The sequence below is a fragment of the Zeus faber genome, assembly GCF_960531495.2.
Source record: "Zeus faber genome assembly, chromosome: 21".
In the NCBI taxonomy this organism is placed as follows: domain Eukaryota; kingdom Metazoa; phylum Chordata; class Actinopteri; order Zeiformes; family Zeidae; genus Zeus; species Zeus faber.
This window is the reverse complement of record NC_137208.1, coordinates 23845553-23851833: the sequence shown is the minus strand read 5'-3', so window position 1 is coordinate 23851833 and position 6281 is coordinate 23845553.

Below are 6281 nucleotides of genomic sequence, written 5' to 3'. Positions count from 1 at the left end.
TGCAATGGTACACTAGCAGGCTAGCGCTTATGAGATAATGCTAACAGCTAGTAGCGTCAGTGCTGCTGCTTGCCAAGGGTGACACAACTTGCTAGTCGCTCCCAAATGACAATGACAAAGACAACAACAGAAAGACAATTCACTGAAAAAAACACTTAATATCAACAAGAAATGGTTATTAATTCACGGTCGGAGTTGCAACATCAGCTATAGCAAGTCAATACACCAGCAGCAGTGAGGTCTGACGGAAAGGGGCAGAGTGCAATGTCAGAAAGAGTTTATATATTGCGGGAGGGACCGTATGTGCAGCTGGCCTATCACATGAGCGTGATCAGATAATGCAATATATTTGTTAGTACGGACAGCGGATATACCCAATGACCAAGAGATCATGATTTCTCCGATCACGGATATTAACTCAAAATGATCGGACGACAATCCTAATCGGACAAAACACAACATCCATTACGGATAGTCATCCAATAAATCGGCCTGGCCCTAGTTTCAACGACCAGTGTCTTCCGCGCAACTAACTCGATTTTAGTAAGAACTGTTTTTATTGGAATTATGTTAACCCTTCGGTGTCCTTGAAGTCTCTGACAGATCTGTTATATAGGTGAGGGTATCCTTGAACAAGCTCTGCAACTCTCCCCTCAAAAGTATTCATTTCTATTCCATAGAAGTCTTGCTAAATTGCTGCTAGCTGTTGGCTCGGAATGTGCTACTCCGGAAAAGGAGGTTGAAGTTCGTCCCCTGCCTTGACGAAATATAATTTGGACCAATCCCTTACGAGTGGCGCTAGAAAGCTAACCCTTTAGAGTTTTCTGATTTCTTTCATAAATTGTACCTAAAATGTGATCTTGTGAAAAAACTAAAAATATTAAAGGAGAATCCAATTTAACAAATGACACAAAAATAATACTTTTTCTTTTATTCATGGGCAAAATGATGCAGCATCAAACGTCTTATTTGAACTTTTGCTTTCAGTAACTAAATACTGTTTAAGCCAGAAATGGCCGGTGCTATAATGTCACCTCAAATTTGCGAGATATGCATATTTAACATCCTCAAAAAGTAATTATTTCAAATAATCATCATGTCACTGATGGGGCGAATCAACGGAGGGACTCTGATTCATCCGATCCCAAACCCAGGAAATAATATATGTTTTGTTGCCCCCGCAGTGAGGATCGGTCTGCTGGCGGGACATGTTTGAGTTCGAGTGATCCCGATATGCAAGCCGCAGGACACGGCACGGCGGGATCCCTCTAAAGTGCCGAGCACACTGATTATTCACATTTTATTTATTCATATTTGCCTGTGAGCCTTTGATTTAACATTTTGGCCCACAAGCAACCTTTTTGTTAAAAAGACTGAGAATAAATACACGCCAACCGGCGCTGTTTGGTCTCCGCCTGCCTCCTCCTCCTCATTCCCTGGCCCTGCACCAGAACACACCTTCACAAGTGGCACCTGAACAGCATGGAGCAGCGCGACGCAGAATCCTGGACGCCCTCTCCCCTGGAACAGATGGTAGTGGCCCTCGCTCCAATGCAGCCCTGCAGTTCCAGGAAATGGCGAGGGTGTGTGAGCAGGACCAGAAGGCGCCCTGGGAGAGCAAACAGGCCATCCAGGTCCTCCTCCGGGAGCATACCACACCTGACGAGGAACGAACGCTGGGCCCCCCCATCCCCCCGCTACAGAAAATGACGGGGGAGGATGACCGTGAGGCATTCTTCGCCAACTTCAAACTAATGGCCGAGGCAGCTGGCTGGACGGACAGCAGGCATGGTGATCCGTTCCCCTCCTCTCGGGAGAAGCCCAGCTGGTAGTGCATGGAGAACACCTGAGGGCCACCGCCTGCGCCTCCGGTCACTCCCCTACAACACCATGGGCTGGCTGTTCCTGCAGGCCAAGCAGCTCCTGGACATGGCCCAGCGGTGGCTATGACCGGAGGAGAGCTCCCCACACCAGATCGTCGGGGCGGTTGTGGACAATCTCCTGACCCATGCTGCTAGCTGGGTGCATTGCCACCGACCAGCCTTCCTCCAAGCCACCATAGCCCTTGCGGAGGACCACGCCAAGGCCTATGGCCACACCACCACCTACCACACCGAACCAGAGAGGGGCCCACCAAGGGACCATCATGGATCCGGCACGGGAGTCGTCGAGGGACAGGCTGGTACCAGCGCCGCGGACCTAGCGGCCATCACTATCCTCCCTTCTGGGGCCCCAGGAGGGGCCCACCTCCCACCCCTTCCACCGCCAGTGGAGGGAGACTACCTCCTACCCTGCTCCACACCCCCGATTCTTCCAGGGTGGCGAGGCCTCGGGACCACCAAAAGCTAGGCAGACACCAGGGCAGGTAGTCTGGCAATGTGGGCAACTCGACCACGACTTCCAGGACTGTCCAATCATGGAGTTCGGCCAAGTCGTTCAGGTCGCCGGTCCCCCCCCCCCCCCGTCGAGAAGGGGCCTACCGTGTGCCAGTAAGGTTACAAAGGGGTAGACATCAGGCTTTGCACGACTTGGGCTGTTCGCAGACGATGATTCAGCAACACCTGGTTCAACCCGGTGCTTTGGTACAGGTATCTTGGGTGGATATCTGTATGTATATGCGAGTGTTGCACGGCGCAAGGCGACATGGAGGTCACCAGAGCGAGGGGGGGGAGCCACAGGTGGGAACTTGCCCGGAAGTCCATCCCATGGAGAATTTTCCCCTGGAACAATCATGGGTTGATATGCTATGCGGGGCCTTTGAGCGGGTAGATAAAATCAATGCCGTGTTAGTGCGTCCGGATCCTGTGCTCACTCTACCATATTTTGCGGTGATTAGGGATAGATTATATCGAGGAGAAGAGGTTACCCAATTGTTAGTCCCTAAAAGCCGTCGTGATTTAGTCTTCCAGGCGACTCATTATAATATATATATATAGGACACAAGAAAACACTCTAGCAGATAATGGCCCGTTGGCCAGGCATCTGGGCAGACGTGAGGCGGCGCTGTGCTGCCTGTCCCGATGTCAGCTTGTGAATCCACCGGCTATTGCCAGAGCACCGTTGAGGCCCCTCCCCTTAGTTGAGACTCCGTTCAAGAGATTACAGACAAAAATGTGGCACAAGCACTGTTTCAGGTCATCTCCTGGGTCGGGATTCCGAATGGAAATCCTGACCGACCAGGGCACTTTGTTTATGTCACACACACTACGTCGCCAGCGCTGTTTCAGGTCATTTAATTTTTCAGGTCATTTGATTACATTTGATGACATATTGAGGCCACTGGGGCAGCTCGTCATAATGAATGTTATTTTGCCAAATCTGATCCTCATGAAATGCAAGACAAACATTACATGCGTAAGATACTAAAACCTGCCAGCAAATAAAAAACATGCACATTATGACCACGATGGTCACTTTGATGAATAATTAGTGCATATTGTGTGCTTTGTAAAGGAAAACCAGTGGTGTAATATCAAGGGAAACCTGTCCTTTGTGGACATAAAAAGGTTACTTTTGTAGTGATAGTCAGTGACATGATCATTTGAAATAATTACTTTTTGAGGATGTTAAATATGCATATCTCACAATTTTAAGGTTACTTTTATTACACAGGCCATTTCTGACCGAAACATTCAAACAGAAAATTCAACACCACTGTTACTCTTCCAAAAGTGGTTGTCCAACAAACATCACTCCAAGAAAAGGTCTGTATAGTATTCTGCAAGGTCACACAGAACCCTAAGGTAGCCTCAAAGGATCTGCAGACCTCTCTTGTATTGGCTAATGTCGGTGTTCACGAGTCCACCATCAGGGAAACATGAAACAGCAAGAGTGCTTTGGAGGATAATAAGCAGGAAGCCAGTCTAATGTTTGCTTAAGCCCACTTGGATGAGCCAGAAGGTTAATGGAAGAATGTTCTCTGGACAGATGAGTCTAAAATGGAACACCCTATTTTGCAACATGACAAGCTCATCCCAACCACGACACATGTTGGTATCAGATAATTCTGCAGCAAACTGTTGGTATCAGTCCATGAACTAAATGTTAATCGAGGGTGGGTCTTCTAGTAAGACAATGGCTCTAAACACACAAGTCAGTCTACCAAAAAATGGTTGAACCAATATAATTTTTTTGTTTTGGAATGGCCAAGTCCAGAATTTATCTGAAAGGTCACAAGGGCACCAAACAACCCCAACGGAAGCACTCAAAACTGGTAAAGTCCTTGCGGGGTGGAGATGGACGATTTTTCCTTGGACTGCTGGGACAAGGGAATCTGCCAGTAGCCCTTAGTTAAATCCAGCGTCGTAAAAAAGAACAGCCGTACTAAGCCGGTCGAGAAGCTTATCGACGCGGGGCATCGGGTAGGCATCAAACTTTTACACCACGTTCACCTTGCAGTACTCTACACAGAAACACATCGACCCATCAGGTTTTCCCACTAGCACAATAGGGCTGGACCATTCGCTCGTAGGTTCCTCTATTACCCCATGTCCAGCATGTCCTCTATTTCCGCCTGCACTATTTTCCGTTTGTATTTGGGCAGGCAATATGGCTAGGAGCGCACCTTGACGCCCAGGGTCATCTCCACCTGGTGGTGTATGAGGGACAAGGCAGGGGAGAGAACACATCGACAAAGCGCTGCTGCAGCGCCGTGACGTCTGCGCTCTGGCCGGGAGAGAGAGGGTTGGTCACTTAAAAGGGTCAGGCCCCAACTTGTCCCTCTCAATCGTCGCTGTGGCCAGTGCTAGCTACTGGCACACTCGTTAAAGGCGGCACTGACGTTCCTGGGCCTGGAGGAAGTTCTCCTTTGCTTCCTGCCCTAACGCGTGTAGCTTTGCTCTCAGGTCCAGGATGTACTGGACCTCGTTTTTACTGGTGCTGGGACCTTCCTGTCAGTTTTCCTTAATCAGCTCGAGCACCACACGAGGTCTCCTGCCAAACAGTAGGGGGAAAACCCCGTGGAGGACTGGGGAACCTCCGCACCGCGAACAACAGGGGGTTCAGCCATGTGTCCCAATTTCAGCTGTCACTATGGACGAACTTCCGGATCATGTTTTTCAACGTTTTGTTGAAGCACTCGACCAGGCTGGCCTTCTGCGGTTGGTAAACGCTGGTCCCAATTGAGCAGACACCCAGTAACCTGTACAGTTCACGTAGTGTGTGTGACATAAACAAAGTGCCCTGGTCGGTCAGGATTTCCATTCGGAATCCCGACCCAGGAGATGACCTGAAACAGTGCTTGTGCCACATTTTTGGCTGTAATCTCTTGAACGGAGTCTCAACTAAGGGGAGGGGCCTCAACGGCGCTCTGGGAATAACCAAGGGCTACTGGCAGATTCCCTTGTCCCACCAGGCCAAGGAAAAATCGTCCATCTCCACCCCGCAAGGACCTTACCAGTTTTGAGTGCTTCCGTTCGGGTTGTTTGGTGCCCTTGTGACCTTTCATATACTCATAAATTCTGGACTTGGCCATTCCAAAACAAAAAAATTATATTGGTTCAACCATTTTTTGGTGTGTTTAGAGCCATTGTCTTGCTAGAAGACCCACCTTCTATTAACATTTAGTTCGTGGACTGATACCAACATTCTGCTGCAGAATTATCTGATACCAACATGTGTCATGGTTGGGATGAGCTTGTCATGTTGCAAAATAGGGTGTTCCATTTTAGACTCATCTGTCCAGAGAACATTCTTCCATTAACCTTCTGGCTCATCCAAGTGGTCTTAAGCAAACATTAGACTGGCTTCCTGCTTATTATCCTCCAAAGCACTCTTGCTGTTTCATGTTTCCCTGATGGTGGACTCGTGAACACCGACATTAGCCAATACAAGAGAGGTCTGCAGATCCTTTGAGGCTACCTCAGGGTTCTGTGTGACCTTGCAGAATACTAAACAGACCTTTTCTTGGAGTGATGTTTGTTGGACAACCGCTTTTGGAGTAGTAACAGTGGTGTTGAATTTTCTGTTTGAATGTTTCGGTCAGAAATGGCCTGTGTAATAAAAGTAACCTTAAAATTGTGAGATATGCATATTTAACATCCTCAAAAAGAAATTATTTCAAATGATCATGTCACTGACTCTCACTACAAACGTAACCTTTTTATGTCCACAAAGGACAGGTTTCCCTTGATATTACACCACTGGTTTTCCTTTACAAAGCACACAATATGCACTAATTATTCATCAAAATGACCATGGTGGTCATAATGTGCATGTTTTTTATTTGCTGGCAGGTTTTAGTATCTTACCCATGTATTGTTTGTCTTGTATTTCATGAGGAT